The following is a 17,621-nucleotide window of genomic DNA, read 5'->3' as shown; positions in this document are numbered from 1 at the left end:
AAGCGCACACACAAGAACAGGCATGACAGCCTTTACCAGGAGACCGTACAGACGCTCCTCACAGGAGGTAATTTATTGGAGGAGCACAACCTCCAGGGCAGGCGAGACTGCCTTTAAATGGAGACAACACAGACGCTCCTCACAGGATGCAATTCAGTGGAGGAGCGCACACTGAAGGACAGGCGAGATTGCCTTTAACTGGACACAAACCAAATGCTGCTCATCGATTGCAGTTAATTGGAGGAGCTCAGACACAAGTTAAATAAAGGAAAGCACGATGGAATGAGGCGCTGGTTGGCTAGGATTGATTGGGGAATGTTACTTAAATGGTGGATGGTGGATAGGCAATGACAAACATTTAAAGATCGCATGGATGAACTAAAGAAATTGTTCATCCCTGTTTGGCATAAAATAAATCATAAAAAGTGACTCAAACGTGTCTCAAAGTGGAAAGTAGCGATAGCATAAGATCCAAGGAGAGGACATATAAATTGGACAGAAAAAGCAGCAAACCTGAGGATTGGGAGCAGTTTAGGATTTAGCAAAGGAGGGCAAAGGGATTTATTATGATGGGGAAAATAGATTATGAGAGTAAGCTTACAGAGAACATAAAAACTGACTGTAAATGCTTCCATAGATATGTGAAGAGAAAAAGATTGGTGAAGTAAAGCATAGGTCCATTGCAGTCAGAATCAGGGGATTTAAAATGGGGAACAAAGAAGTGGCAGGACAATTAAATACATACTTTGGTTCTGTCTTCACAAAAGAGGACATATATAAACTCCCAGAGATGTCGGGTAATATATGATCGAATGGAAGGGAGGAACTGAATGAAATCAGTATTTGTAGGGAAAAAGTGTTAGGGAAACTGACGGGATTGAAGGCCGATAAATCCCCAGGGCCTGACAATCCACATCCTAGGGTAATTTAGGAAGTGGCCCTAGCAATAGTAGATGCATTGCTGGTCATCTTCCAAAATTCTTTAGATTCTGGAACAGTTCCCATGGATTGAAGTGTAGCTAATGTAACACCACTATTTTAAAAAGGTGGTAGAGAGAAAATGGGTAATTATACACCGGTAAGCCTGACATCGGTAGTGGGAAAAATGCAAGAGTCCATTATAAAAGTTGTAATAGTAGAGCACTTGGAAAACATGGGAGATGATTAAACAAAGTCAGCATGGATTTACAAAAGGTAAATCATGCTTGATTAATCTAGTTGAATAAATTGAGGATGTAACTGTTAGAATAGATAATGGAGGACCAGTATTTGGACTTTCAGAGGGCTTTCGATAAGGTCCTGCATAAGAGATTATCGTGCAAAGTTAAAGCACATTGGATTGGGTGAAAGTTACTGATTGGATAGAGAACTGGTTGGCAGACAATAAGCAAAGAGTTGGAATAGATGGCTGTTTTTCCGAGTGTCAGGACTTGACTAGAGGGATACCGCAGGGATCGGTGCTCGGACCCCAGCTATTCAAGATATATTTATTTGATCTAGACAAGGGAATTAGATATATTATCTCCAAGTTTGCAGACGACATCAAGCTGGGTGGGCGGAAGTGCTGTGAGGAGGATGCAGAGAAACTCCAGTATGATTTGGACAGGTTGGGCGATTGGGCAAATGCATGGCAGATGCAGTATAATGAGGATAAATGCGAGGTTATCCACATCGTTGGCAAAAACAGGAAGGCAGATTATTATCTGAATGGCAATTGATTGGGACAATGGGAAGTGCAACGAGAACTGGGTGTACTTCTGCACCAGTCGTTGAAGGTAGGCATGAAGGTGCAGCAGGTGGTTAAGAAGCCAAATGGTATGTTGGCCTTCATAGCGAGAGGATTCGAGTACAGGAGCACGGATGCCTTGCTGTAGTTGTACAGGGCCGTGTTGAAACAACATCTTGAGTATTGTGTGCAGATTTGGTCGCCTTATCTGAGGGAGGATGCTTTTGCCATGCAGGGAGTACAGCGAAGATTCACCAGACTGACACCTGGGATGGCAGAAATGACGTATGAAAAAGTATGGGTCCATTATATTTATATTCGCTAGAGTTTAGAAGTTTGAGAGGGGATCTTATTGAAATTTATAAAATTCTAAACGGACGATACAGACTAGAGGCAGGAAGGATGTTCCTGATGGCGGGGGAATAAGAACCAGGGGTCACAGTCTAAGGATAAAGGTAAGCCATTTAGGACAGGGATGAGGAGCAATTTCTTCATCCAGAGAGTGGGGAGCCTGTGGAATTCTCTACCACAGAAGGCAGTTGAGGTCAATTCATTACATATATTCAAGAAGGAGTTAGATATATTTTAAGGCTAAAGGGATCAAGGGATAAGTGGAGAATGCAGGGATAGGATTCTTAATTTGGATGATCAGCCAGGATCTCATTAAATGGCGCAACAGGCTCGAAAAACCGAATGGCCTATTCCTGTTCCTATCTTCCATGTTTCTATGTTTCTATGAGAGGCGAGAGTGCCTTAATTGGAGACAAAATAAACGCTGCTCACAGAATGTAGTTCATTTAAGGAGTGAACACAGAAGGACAGCCGAGACTGCCTTTTCTTGGATACAAAACAATCGCTGCTCACAGGATTTAGTTCAATGTAGGAGCACACACAAGAAGGACAGTTGAGACAGACATTTCCCGGACACAAAACAGACGCTGCTAATAGATGTGGTTTATTGGAAGAGCGCGCAAAGAAGGGCAGGCAAGACTGCCTTTACCCGGACACAAAACAGACGCTGCTCACAGGATGTAGTTCGCTGGAGGAGCGCACACACAAAGACAGGCGAGACTGCCTTTACATGAAGACAAAACAGACGCTGCTCATAGGATGTATTTCATTGGTGGAGCGCGCACACAAGGACAGGCGAGACGGCCTTTACCTGGAGACAAAACAGGCGCTGCTCAGAGGATGTAGTTCAGTGGAACAGCGCACACACAATGGCAGGCGAGACTGCCATTAACTGGAATCTAAACAGACGGTCCTCACAGGATGTATTTCATTGGAAGAGTGAGCACACAAGGGCAGGAGGACTGCCTTTACCTGGAGACAAAACAGACGCTCCTCACAGGATGTAGTTCATTGGGGGAGCACACACACAAGGGCAGGTGAGACTGCATTTAACTGGACACAATGCAGATGCTCCTCACAGTATGTATTTGATTGGAGGAGCCCACACACAAGGGCAGGTGAGACTGCATTTAACTGGACACAATGCAGATGCTCCTCACAGTATGTATTTGATTGGAGGAGCCCACACACAAGGGCAGGTGAGACTGCATTTAACTGGACACAATGCAGATGCTCCTCACAGTATGTATTTGATTGGAGGAGCCCACACACAAGGGCAGGTGAGACTGCATTTAACTGGACACAATGCAGTTGCTCCTCACAGTATGTATTTGATTGGAGGAGCCCACACACAAGGACAGGTGAGACTGCCTTTTCCAGGAGTTAAAACTTAAGCTGCTCACAGGATAAATTCATTGGTGGAGCGCACACACATGGACAGGTGAGACTGCATTTACTGGAGAAAAAACAGACGCGTCTAACAGGATGTAGTTCATTGGAGGAGAGCACACACAAGGACAGGGGAGACTGCATTTACCCAGAGATGTAACAGACGCTGCTCCTACGATGTATTTCATTGGAGGAGCACAACGTCAGGGACAGTCGAGACTGCCTTTAACTGGAGACAAAATAGTCGCTGATCACAGGAAGTAGTTTATTGGTGTAGCGCTCATAAAGGACATGCAGGACAGCATTTACCTGGATACAAAACAGACGCTCCTGACAGGATGTGGTTTATTGGAGCAGCGCACACACAAGGACAGGTGAGACTGCATTTACCTGGAGACAATACAGATGCTCCTCACAGTATGTACTTAATTGGCGGAGTGCACACATGAGAACAGGCGAGACTGCCTTAACCTGGATACAAAATAGACGCTCCTCACAGGATGAAGTTTATTGGAGGAGCGCTCAGACAAGGACAGGCGGGACTGCATTTACCTGGAGAGAAAGCAAACACTGCTTTTAGGATGTAGTTCATTGGAGGAGCCCACACACAAGGACAGGTGAGACTGCCTTTACTCGAAAACAAAGCAGACGCTCCTCAGACTATGGAGTTCATTGGAACAGTATGCACACAAGAACAGGTGAGATTGCATTTAACTGGGCATCAAACAGACGCTCCTCATAGGGCGTATTTAATTGGAGGACACACACAGAAGGACAGACGAGACTGTCTTTACCTGGAGACAAAACATTCGCTGCACACAGGATTTATTTCACTGGAGGAGCGCGCACACAAGAACAGGTGAGACTGCCTTTACCTGGAGACAGGACAGACGCTGCCCACAGGATCTAGTTCATTGGAGGAGCGCACACATAAGTACAGGCGAGACTGCATTTATTGGACACAAAACAGACGCTCCTCTTAGGAAGTAATTCACTGGAGGAACACACACACACAAGGACAGGCGAGACTGCCTTCACCTGGAAAGAAAGCAGATTCCCCACATAGGATGTAATTCATTGGAGGAACACACACACACAAGGACAGGCGAGACTGCCTTCACCTGGAAAGAAAGCAGATTCTCCACACAGGATGTAATTCATTGGACGAGCACACTCACCGTTTCAACGGCTTACAACCCTGGACTGGATTGACTGCCTAGTTACAACAGTGAATGTTAAGGGGATTTTTAATATAGGTGTTCAAGATTATGAGTGGTTTTGAAACAATAGATCGAGAGAATTAACCCGAGGATTTCAGATTTCCGCATTTTTGGCATCAGAACCAAAGAGTGAGTGGAGGAGAATTTGCTTTGATGCAGTGGATCATTACCATCTGGGATGGACTGCCTGAACGGGCGACGGAAGTAGATTCAATAATAACTTTCAAAGGGAATTGGATTAAATAATTGAAACGGAAAACAAATGCAGGGCTCTGGGAAAAGAGCGGGTGAGGATGCAGGGACTATATTGTTCGCTCTTTCGGATAGTCGCTGCAGGCACGATGGGCTGAATGATGTCATTCTGTTCTGTATGATTCTGTGATTCTCTGACCTATGTCAGTGAGGCTGATGCACAAGAGCTTGGAGAATGTAAATTTTATTCTGATACATTTTTCAATCCGATTTTTAACAGGTAATCTACTGTTCAAGAAATAAAGTTAGGCACTACACCTTAACGGAGTGAGTTGCTTTAAATGTCATATCTCGACCATGATCTCGACACACCTTATGGTTAGCAGCATTGACGCGAACATACAGTGGAAAGTGTAACCGTTGCAATTGTCAGGATACCTCGAGGAATCGCAGAAAGTGGCGGTGCCAAAGTTGAGGCCTCTGACAGGAGACGCGTCAGTGCATTTAGCCCTGAAGTTTAAACAGGAGAGGATGGATTCGGCCCCAATGGGGTGCTGGAACAAATTGTGTGCTCATGGGTTTGTGGTTCGTGACTCAGTCTCTGCCTACTGTGGTAATCTACTTCCGGCAGGAATCGTCAGTTCCGGTTTTACTGAAGAACAAGTGGACTGAGCAGAAGGTAACTGAGTCAATAACCGAAATATCTACTGATATCATTGTGTCAGCCAATGAATTGTAGATGGGGCGGGTCTAACGGCAGGCGTTACAGCAAACAGTCTATTTAATTCAGCAACAACATGCATTTATTTGGCACCATTACCATATCTGGTTCGCTAGGAGATACAATACAGAATAAACACTTGTTTGCATCTAAAACATTGCAGATTATGAGTGGGAATGCAATTCAGTGATGGAGCACATGAATGGTCCCAGGTTCAATTCCCACCATCTCCAGCAACTTTGTAATGCCAATTGTGACAAGCTCCACTTGGACTCGCCTTACACTTACAGAAGGACGGACAAGACCAAACAGACGCTCCACACAGAATATATTTCATTGGACGAAAGCAGACACTAATTAATTGGCTCCCAAACCAGGACTGGATTGCCAGCCAAGTTATAGGTTATGCCAGTTCGACGGAAATGCGATTGCCAAGATTTCTTGACCAGAGGCTGAAAACCGATCTCTGAATCATAAAGTGAGATGGAAGAATGACACGGCTTCACATATCTGCAAGAACCAGCGGTGACAATTTGTATTAGTGCATCAGTTTATCACATGAATGGAAAGGGAGGTTAAAGCTAATCCTCCAGATGTAGCAGTGGAGCTCTAGTATTTGGACATTTGTCGAGATAAAAAGTAATAGCAGAAAGAGAATTTCAGGAACGTCAATCATCCATATTTTCCACAATGTCTCCTGTTCAATACACACATATGCAACCGTACTCAACGTGAGTGTTAACGGGAGCATCCTGAAAACGGCGACCTGAAACAGGAAGGAGATTTATAGAACAGCCCAAGGAATCTCAGCCTTACTTCTCAACGCCCCTTTGCTCATTACTCTGATTGTCGCCGCCTGGTTTCTTCTGTTGACTCGCAATTGTATCAGGTCCGCATAATTCAGGTATAGTTGTCTGACAAGCAGCTGATTTTATACCCTGTAAAGCATTGGGTGGCAGCAGTAAGATAAGGCTCTCAATCCTTCTTTCCGTGATTCGTACTGTCGTCTGGAGATGTAGTTCACTGGTAGAGCGCAAGCATTGCTTGGGTGAGGTCCTGGCTTCACTCCCCAACATCTCGAAGCAAAACCTTCTTAAAAAGAGTTGCACACAGAAAGTTGATCTGTGAGGGCATGTGATGTTCCAACACCTGAGGCTCCACAAAGATACAATTGGCCCGGAGCTGGGCTTGTGCCCATTGTTCACCCAGCTCACAGCAGGCGCTGACATACCGGATTGACTAATGCTGCTCTGCAGAGCGAGCAGTCACGGCTCTTGTTCCTGTAAGAAGGCCGTTCTTCCATCTCATTTGCTGATTCAGAGATCGGATTCAGCCTGATCACTAACCCTTGGCCATTGCATTCATTCTGCACTCTTGTCTCTGAATTGGTCAAAATAAGGAGGAGGCGAGGTGGAAGAGATTGAGCCCTGGGCAGGGCTGGAAATCTAGTTGTCTGGGAGAGACAATGCAGAATAAACACTTGCTTGCCTCTAAAGTATTGCATCATTTCCACTGCGGGTATAGTTCAGTGGTAAAGTTATGAGATTTCAAGTTTCAATCCTTAAAATCTCCAACCACTTTATGTTGCAAAAATGTGAAATTATCCTCTGGGTCTCGCCTCACTATTACACACAAGGACAGACAAGATTTTGTTTACCCGGAGGCAAAGCAGACCCTCCGCACAGGTTACAATTCATTGGAGGAGAGCAAGCACCGTACTCAGGACTGGATTGAGTGCTGAGTTACAACTGTGAAGGTTAGGGGGATATTAATTGAGTCGTTCAACATTATGAGTGGTTTAGATAAAGTAGAGAGGGATAAACTTTGTGCCACAGGCGGGAGTTTCGGTAACCAGAGGATTTCAGATTGACCTTAATTGATAAAAGAACCAGAGAGAGAGAGAGATGGAATTTATTTTTATGCAGCGAGTTATGATGATCTGGAATGCCCTGCCTGAAAGGGCGATGGAAGAAGATTCAGTAATGACTTTCAAAGGAGAGTTGGATATCTAATTGAAAAGGAAAACATTTACAGGGCTGTGGAGAAAGATGATTCTTAGAGGGCCTAATTGTAGTTCTTTCCGAGATCTGGCACTGGCACCAGGGGCCAAATAACCTCCTTCTGTGCTGCATGATTCTGCGATTCCTTAACAGCAGCTGGAAGGTATTTACATTGGACAATTTTATTAAGTTTCAATCCGATTTTTAAGAATTAAAAATACTGTTCAAGAAATAGGCTGAACTAATGCTCTGTAAGGAAGCGAGCCACATTAATAGTTATATCTCGCCCATGATCTCCACTCAGCTTGTGCTTAACAGGACTAATGTGAGCATTCATTGGAAGGTGTAACCATTACAATTCTCAGGAAACCGCTAGGAACCGCAGAAAGTGGCAGTGCAAATCTTGAGGGCTCTGACAGGAGACGGGTCAGTGCATTTACCCGTGGAGTTTAAACAGGAGAGGTTGAATTCGGCCCCTTAAAGGGGGAGCTGGAGAAAATTGTTTCCTGCTGAGTTTGTGTTTCGCCACTCAGACCTCACCCACTGTAATAACCCACTTCTGGGAGGAAGCGTCAGTTCAGCTTTTTGAAACAGCAAGTAGGATCAGCAGAAAGGGACTGAGCAAATAACCGAAATGCTCATTGACATCAATGTTTCAGACAATAGCCCCGAATTTGCTGAGAGAGGAGGTGCAACAAAGATTCTCTCAATTGATTCCTCAGCTGAGAGGGTTGACTTTAGAGGAGATATTGAGTATACTCAATGGAGTTTAGAAGAATGAGAGGTGATCGCAATGATACATAAAAGACACTGATAGGGATTGACATGCTAAATGCTGAGAGGTTGTTTCCACTGGCTGGAGAGTCTAGATCTAGGGGCACAGTCTCAGGAGAAGGTGCCAGCCACTTGTAGAGTCATAGAATCATAGGAGGGTTACAGCACTGAAGAAGGACATTCACCCAGTCAAGCCTGTGCCAGTTCTCTGTAAGTATACTTCATTCGTCTCACTCCCCCGATGTTTCCTCGTAGCCCTGCATTTTTTCCCTTCAGGTAATTATCGAATTCCGTTTTGAAAGCCATAATTGAATCTGCCTGCACCACGCTTTCAGGCACTGATCACCAGATCCTAACCACTCGAAGCATAAAAACGTTTTACCTCATGACGCTTTGGTTCTTCTGCCAATCACCTTAAATCTGTGTCACCTGGTTCTAGCCCCATCTGCCAATGGGAACAGTTTCTCTCTATCTACTCTATCTAGAACTCATGGGCCATATTTTCCAATCGGAGGCTCCCTCTGTGCGGAGGCCACTGATCTGGAAAAACTCCATGGACTTACCTGAGGTGTCTCAAGGTGCGGACAATTCGGCTGCTCGGCCTCTCCAGCTCGCAATTTGCAGGGCCCACGTATCCCAGGGGCGCACGTGATTCGCAAGCGTCCATGGCATCAGGTGGATCACTGGGGGCCAATCAAAAAATGAGAACTCCCTTCATACACTTGAAAGGTAGACCTATCAAATTTATAAAGGAGATCACCCCAAATACACTGCAAATTACTTTAAAAACATTAACAATCACCACTGTTTTCAAAATAGTTGAAATTACAATAGATTAAATATTATTTAAAAAAATTATTTTTTTTGAAAAATATAATTAAACTTTTTTATGGGGCTAAATATAAACTTACCATTTTTAAAGCATTTTTAAATCATAAATGAGTGTAAAAATATATTTTTTATTTTTTCCAAATCTTATGCGTTTACCAGGTGTAAGTTTGTAAGGGATTTCTGCGGGTTGACGTTCTCCAGAAAGCAGAACTAGCTGCCCGCAGAGGCACTTCTTTAGGGCACGCATCCGATCTGTCAAGAGGCATCATACCATCCTGGAATCACGTCTGTGGCCGCAGAAATGCCGGTCGGTTCCACTCAATATCGAATCTACTATCACTATTGCTTTCCCGATCTTTCTCCTGCGCCCTGTACCACACTCCGCGCCCCCCCCCCCCAGTACAGATGAGCCACCGTGGTGCCATGGAGTTGGCTTTGGCTGTACTCCACAGAGAAATCACCGTCCTCACCATTATTCAGTCCTGAACACTAGTTAGAAAGTTAGATGCACTCAGGGGACTCCTGCACTACCTGCCTCATCCTCATTGTCAGTCTGACGGTCATCCATTCCCTCTCTGCCTCCACACTTATGCACTGCTGGGTGACCTCCAGCTGAAACGTGCTGTCCACGTGGCTCCCAGCCTCGCGGCTGCACTGAGTGCTGCCAGCTGCTGCTCAAGCTCAAAAATCCTGTGCTTGCTCTCCTCCTGCTCACAACATGTCCTGGAGTTCCTACATGGCACAAGATGTGCATTGCACGGGACCGAGGTACCGGGCCATGCCTCTACTTAATTGACTATTAAATAACTTCACAGAAATAAACAAAAGACTTAACAGAAAATAATCACCAACTACTCACCAATCAGATCCTTCCCTTGCGCTAATGTCTCATACCTCGCTTCCTGAGGCTCGTGCTCCCTCAGGGACCTTGGGGCTTCCTTTTTCTGCGGCCGCTCCTCTAGCTGTCCCGCAGGTCTCCCTCGTGTCTATTACCTTAGAGACGTTCGGTTCTGTCGCCCCACTTCTATTTTACACTCAGACGTCTTCCCGCTCTCTACCGAAATCCTGCGCTGACAAAATTCCTCTTTGCTTGCAATGCACTCCATTTGAGTTTCCAGCTCCGACTCAAAGCTCTGTTCTTTTGCATGTTTGTGCTTAATATATATATTTTGAAAGACAAACAATCCAGAACTGCTCAATCAGCTTCCAGCACACGGCATTTATCATCTACTCAAGCAACCATTAATAGCTGATAGCTCTTAACTGCTAACTGCATCTGACCATGCAGTTTCTTTTGTTACAAGACAGAACAAATTTCCAAACTGATGATTACTTTCCTAACCTACCTTATACCTATCAATTAATTTCTCCTCTCCACCGATTCCTGCACTCACAAAATTCCTCACTCTCCTTGTGATTCACACTTTTGCGTTATCCCAGATCTGTCTCCAACCTCCATTCTCAAGCTCTCACTACATTGATAAACGTTCTCTGTCACCTCTTCAAACATTCAATCAATTTAGTCATACATGATTTTCTTTTTACAGTTCTATGCTGGCTCTCCTTGATTAAGTCATGCCTTTTCAAAGGAAACTAATTGTGTCCCTGTTCGTGGTTCACAATAACTTCCCCACCACCGTTGCAAAGCTGAATGGCCTGTATTTCCCTGAATTGTAAAATATCCACCTTCTTGCATAGGGACACAACCTTAGCAACTCTCCACTCCTCCAACACTACTTCTGTATCAAATGAAGGTTACAATTTGTGACCAACGCCTCTGCCATTTCTATCGTTGCTTTTCAGCAACATAGGATGCATTCCATTGTGACCAGGTGACTTACCAAATTTCAGTAATGCTTATCTTTTAGTACTTCTGCTCTCTCTATTAATACTCTGTCCATAACGACCCTCTCCTCTTCTAGTGTAACCTTGAGATGCAAAATACTCAGTTAATAATTTATCCATGTCCTCTGCCTCTGCATGAAGATTTTCCTTTGGGACTTCAATAGGCCCAACTATTTCCCTAGCTAACAGCTTACATATAAAATGTATCAGAGTTTACCTCAATGTTGCCTGCTATTGGTTAATTGCAACCTCTCTTTGGTTCCGAAATAAGTTGTTCAATTCCGTCCTTTGCTTTACATAATGTTCCTGGATATCAACAATCTTGTTTCTGGCATTTTTCATACGACTCATTTTCTGTTTTAAAGCTCTGTGATCTTTCGTTTTGAGTCTGGCTGCAGTACAGGTCTGTGTACTTACTGTACACGGCTGTGGATGTAGAGCTCTGGTAATTACTGTGCAATGCTGGAGTTGTAAATGTCTGCGTCCTTACAATGGAGGGCTGTGGATGTACAGGTCTGTGTACTTACTGTACACGGCTGTGGATGTAGAGCTCTGGTAATTACTGTGCAATGCTGGAGTTGGAAATGTCTGCGTCCTTACAATGGAGGGCTGTGGATGTACAGGTCTGTGTCATTACCGAGCAGTGCCGGTGTTGCACAGATCTTTGCCTTTCACTGCAGGGCTGAGATTTATACCGGTCAGTGAAAGTGTAAGGAATGTGGAGGTCAGCCAGGTGGCCACTGGAATAGTTGGGTATGGATGTGTCAAAGGCACTGATGAGCATCTTGGTACCTGATTAGAGCGGAAGGCGTGTAGCTGAGGAAGCTACTGAGCTTGATGTGGGCAATTACAGTTATGGAGTGACTAATTGGAATGAAGCATAAATTAGCATCAAACAGTGTGCTGAGTGTCATTCTGAGTTAACAGCCAAGGAGTGCATTGGTGCTGGTGGCTAAGATACAAAGCGTATTGCTGGGATTAAAGATTATGTCTTCAGTCTTGCCAATGTTTGCTTCAAGATATTTGTGAAGCATCCAAACGCAATGTTTGACAAGTAATCAGACGACTTGTTGACAGAGGGGAGAGTTTGGTTGTACGCGGGGTGGGGGAGGGAATCCAGGGAGATATAGATTTATAGGGTGCACCAGAAGAGAGAGATGTTTTTGCACAATTCTTTGAAGGTGACAGGACAGGGGAACAAAGCAGCTGATCAAGCTTTATTAGTACAGTAAAGACAGGAATTTACGCTAAAACTATGTAAAGCACCAGTTCTGGCCCAGCTAGATTATTGTATCCAACTTTGGACACCACACTTTAGGAAGGACGTGTTGGCTTTGGAGAGGGTACTGAAGATATTTACTAGTACGTTTCCAGGATATCAGCAATTGCAGTTTCGTGGATAGATTGGTAAGCTTTTATTAATTTGTTCATGGGATATGGACAGCGCCGGCTTTGCACAGCCCTAATTCTCGTTGAGAAGGTGAAAGTGAGCCATCTTCTTAAACAACTAGATCCGTGTGGTGAAGGTACTCCCACAGTGCTGTTTGGGGGGAGTTTTCCGATTTTGACCCAGCGACGATAAAGGAATCGCGATATATTTCCAATTCTGGATGGAGCGTAACTTGGAGGGGAAATTGGAGGGGAACCTGCAGGTAATACCGTACCTATACATCTGCTAAGCTTGTCCTCCTCGGTGGTAGAGTTCGCGGGTGTATAGATGCTCCCGACCAAGCCTTGGCGAGTTGCAGCATTGCATCCAGTAGATGGTACACAGTGCAGCCACGGTGCGCCGGTGGCGGAGGGAGTGAACGTTTAAAGTGGAAGATGGGGTGCCAATGAAAACGGGCTGCTTCGTCCTGGATGTTGTCGAGCTTCTTGAATGTTGTTTGAGCTGCACTCATCCAGATAAGTGGAGAGCAATCTATTACACTCTTTACCTGTGCCTTGTAGGTGGTGGTAAGTGTTTGTGGAATCAGGGGGTGGGACATTGGCTGCAGAACAGCCAGCCTCTGAGCTGCTCTGACGAAGCTGGGGTTGTTCCCTTTGAGTAGAGAAGGGTAAGAGGAGATTTATAGAGCTGTTTGAAAATTTGAATGGTCTAAAGTAGAGTAAACTGTTTCCAATGGCTGAACGATCGATAAACTTAGTGCACAGATTTAAGGTAATTGGCAAAAGAACCAGAGGAGACGTGAGGAAAATCTTTTTTATCAACGAGTGGTTAGGATTTGGAATGTACTACCCCATAGGGTGGTGGATACAGATTCAATAGTAGCCTCCAAAAGGGCATTGGAAAATACTTGAAGTCGATCCATCTGCAGGGATGTGGAAAAACAGCCGGAGATTGGGAAAAACGGAATTGCTCTTCGAAACAGACTTGATGGGGCGAATGGCCAACTATTCTATGACTCCCTGATTATGTGGTTCTAGTAGAAGGCGAAGCCTGCGCATATAAGCTCCAAAAGGAAGCATGTAGAGGAGGAAGAAGAGATCCTTGGGAGGCATCATAGCTAACGGTACTTCGGGGTGGGTTAGGGACAGAGAAAACTTTGCTGGAGGTTCTTTGGCTCCGATCAGAGAGGTAAATGTGGAAACAAGCAATGCGAGTCCGACCAACAGAGAGGCCGAAGTCAGAGTAATGAAGAGGAGACGGATTGGAGGTGAGGACGGAGAGTGTGGTGCTGATAAATGCCTGATTGTATGTTTCAGTGCCATGTGGCCTGAGGCAGGGGCAGAGCACAGCGATGTTATGGTGGCAGAAATGGGCGTCACTTGTGATGGAGAGGAGGTGAGTTCGGAAGCTCAGGTCAGGGACGAATAGCGATCAGAGGTTACAAATCCTCATATTCAGCCTCAGATAACAGGCAGGTAGGAGGATAGAATCTGTTACATGGGTTTGGAATTTGAGTTGCGGCCAGAAGCTGTAGGCTGCGGTCTGTAGATGATGTCACAAAGGGCAGCATGTATATGAGGAAGAGGAGGGGCAAGAATGGAAAGTTCAGAGACTCGAGAGTGAACGGTGCTGGCGTGGGAAGAGAACCCATTGCTGGAGCTGCTCTAGCTACGATGAGATCGGTGAGACTGTAACTAACTGATGGCAGTCTCAGCGAAAGAGGCCAGTGTCAGAGATATGGAGAGATCACTGGTAGGTTTGCTGCAGGTTTGAAGGAGATGGTAGAGTTGCCGAGGGGTGAGGTCATGGAGGAATTTAAATCAAGGATGCGAATGTTAAATTTATGTCATTGGCAGACTAAGAGGAAATGAGCCTCAGTGAGGGCAATGGTGATGGTCGACATGGACAGCAGATTTTCCGATCGGTTTTCATTGATGGAAGGTCGAGGTTAGGTTGCCGGTCACGACTGAACTGGAGGAATGCAGTCAGGAGGTGTCACAGTTCTAATTTTAATTGAGCCCTTAACCAATGTAGAATAAACAGGTAAACATCTGCAGTAAAATAGCAGAGAAAGGAATGTCAATGGGACACTTTCAGTGTCCGTCCCCTAATATCACCCACAATAATTATTCGGCTCCAATCCTGAACGTGGCCTTTAACTGTCCCTGAGTCAGGGACTGACACTTCACATTTTAACTGGGAAACTGCAGGGACAGATTGAAACGGCTCTGCCTGTGTCCCTGGGTTCAGTCTACAGTGGGGAGAAATTGGTAATATTTAAAATGAATTGACAGGAGTGAACATGGTCAATACAATTACATGAACGCTGTAAATGAAATCGCTCATTATTATTGTTGGTTCAGTCCTGTACTGGGAGACATCCCAGCTTCATTCCCGAGAGAGGTCTGATTAAGATAATGTCCTTGAGTTGTTTGTGTTTTATCCACCACATTATTTACATCGGAATCAAAGCTGCTGATGTAATGGGCTGGATTTTGCTAGGGCCGGGGAGGCGGGATTGGAGGCGTGTGGGGGATAAAAATCGCAAAACTGGCGTGCGGGCCCAAACCCGCCTCCATCCCGCCTCCACACAATTTTCCTAAATTCGTGTCTGCTGGTCCCGACTCCAATGCACAAGGCCGTTTGCCGACCGCAACTCGGTTCCCCAAGCGGGAATGCAGCAGCCGAAGCCCCGGTAAGGCGGCCGAATCCATTCCCATAGGACTTCCGTCCCCAATGTGAATGCCATGTATTCAGTTAATGAGTTGCCCTTTTGGTTTGTCATTTGCTACCTTGACAGCTCATTAACCAGTGTTTCAGACAATGCACAAGGCCATTTGACGACCCCAACTCGGTTCCCCAAGCGGGAATGCAGCACCCGAAGCCCCGGTAAGGCGGCCAAATCCATTCCCATAGGACTTCCGTCCCCAATGTGAATGCCAAGTATTCAGTTATTGAGTTGCCTCCTTGGTTACTCATTTGTCCACAGAAACCACAGAAACCCCACAGTGCAGATAGAGGCCATTTCAGCCCATCGAGCCTGCACCGACACATATCCCACCCGATCCCCGTAACCCCACGTATTTAACCCCCCTAACACTAAGTGTCAATTTTATCATAAAAAAAAACCTAACCTACATCTGCAAACTCCACACAGACAGTCACCCGAGGCCGGATTGGAACCCGGGTCCCTAGCGCTGATGAGGCAACAGTGCTAACCACTATGCCACCGTTCCTCTGGCGTTTGGTTACTCAGTTTTCAAATTTCAGTTACTCAGTTGACTTTGTCTTTCTCACTCTGTGTATCTCTCTCTTCTCTCTGTCTCTCTCAGTGTATGTGAGTGTCTGTGTGTTCCACTGCCGCCCGGCCGAACCGGTTGCAAAGGCCCGCCTTGTTACATGCGAAAACCCCGGGATCGATTCCGAGCAACGGGCATCCGGCTTCCCGGTGTCAGACTGACTCCGTTCCGGAACCGTTGGATGCCCCTTGCCCCTGGCTTGCTCTGGCAGCCGGCGCGTGCAGGCTACCCCTCGCCCCGCCCTCTCAGTGGTCGGAAAGCGGTCTCCAGCCAACGGCTGTACCTCGGCCGGAAAAAGGGGCAGCTACACAAGCCTGGTACTGCTCTGTACGGCCCAGCCACCCCGTTCAGCTGCCGTTATCCCCGACCGGATCGGACTTTCCTTCCCGATGTTATCCCCCATAAGCTGTCGCTGACGGACGGCCCAGCAGCCGGTAGGGGACGGCGACACTTTCCCAACTCGCCCGGGGCCAGCCTGGGAATATAGTGTGCGCCAGCGCCGGGGCTTTCCAACGAGCCGTCCCCGACCGAAATCGGACACGGGAGTTGGGAGCGAAAGGCGTTCGACTGGTGCTGGACAACCGGGTCCAAATGCCCGCCCAGTTACACACAGGAAAACCCCGGTCTCGCTTCCGAGCGACGGGCACCCGGCTTCCCGGTGTCGGACCGACTCCGTTCTGGTACCGTTGGATGCCCCTTGCTCCTGGCTTGCTCTGACAGCCGGCGCGTGCAGGCCACCCCCTGCCCCGCCCTCTCAGTGGTCAGAAAGCGGTCTCCAGCGAACGGCTGTACCTCGGCCGAGAAAAGCGGCAGCTACACAAACCCGGGACTGCTCTGTGCGGCCTCGCCACCCCGTTCAGCGGCAGTTGACCGCGACCGGATCGGACTTTCCTTCCCGAAGTTATCCCCGATAAGCTGCCGCTGACCGACGGCACCGCAGCCGGTACGTGACGGCGACACTTTCCCGAACTTGCCGGGGTCCAGTCCGATAATATAGTGTGCGCCAGCGCCGCGGCTTTCCAACGAGCCCCCTGACCGTAATCGGACACGGGAGTCCGGAGCGAAAGGCGTTCGACTGCCGGCCGGCCAAACGCAGGCAATCTCCCGCCGTTGCGGACCCGCTCCCGGACAACCGGGTCCAAATGCCCGCCTTGTTACTCACACGAAAACCCCGGGCTCGATTCGGAGCGACGTGCACCCAGCTTCCCGGTTTCGGACCGACTCTGTTCCGGTACCCTTGGATGCCGCTTGCCCCTGGCTTGCTCGGACAGCCGGCGCATCAAGGTGGGTCCCCGCGGCACCGGCTCAGCAGTCAGAAAGCGGTCTCCAGCCAACGGCTGTACCTCGGCCGGGGAAAGGGGCAGCTACACAAGTCCGGCACTGATCTGTGCGGCCCCGCCACCCCGTTCAGTGGCAGTTGACCCGAATCGGATCGGACTTTCTCTGCCGAAGTTATCCCCGATAAGCTGCTGCTGACCGGTGGCCTGTTACCCGCTGCCGGACTGCGACACTTTGCCCAACTCGCCAGGGACCAGTCCAGCAATATAGTCTGCGGCAGCGCCGAGGCTTTCCAACGAGCCATCCCCCACCCTAATCGGACACGGGAGTCGGGAACGGAGCGTCCGCCACCGGCCTTTCTAAACAGCCCAGCCCCCAGCAATTCCCAGAAGCAACGCCTTGGCCAGCCTGGCAATTCATACACTGCAAATAGCACAGATTAACACCACTCACACCCAATCGGCCCATCAACTTCGCTTCCGAGAATGGACACTCGCCTTGACAATACTACTTCCAACCTCACACAAAAGCGGCCCGTCAACTTCGCTTACGAGATCGGACAATCGGCTTGCAAATACTGCACCACTCAGACAAAATCGGACCAT

The sequence above is a fragment of the Somniosus microcephalus genome, unplaced genomic scaffold, assembly GCF_052327205.1.
Source record: "Somniosus microcephalus isolate GS21.2 unplaced genomic scaffold, FLI_Smic_1.0 unresolved_chr8, whole genome shotgun sequence".
NCBI classification, from domain to species: domain Eukaryota; kingdom Metazoa; phylum Chordata; class Chondrichthyes; order Squaliformes; family Somniosidae; genus Somniosus; species Somniosus microcephalus.
This window is presented reverse-complemented; position numbering follows the sequence as displayed.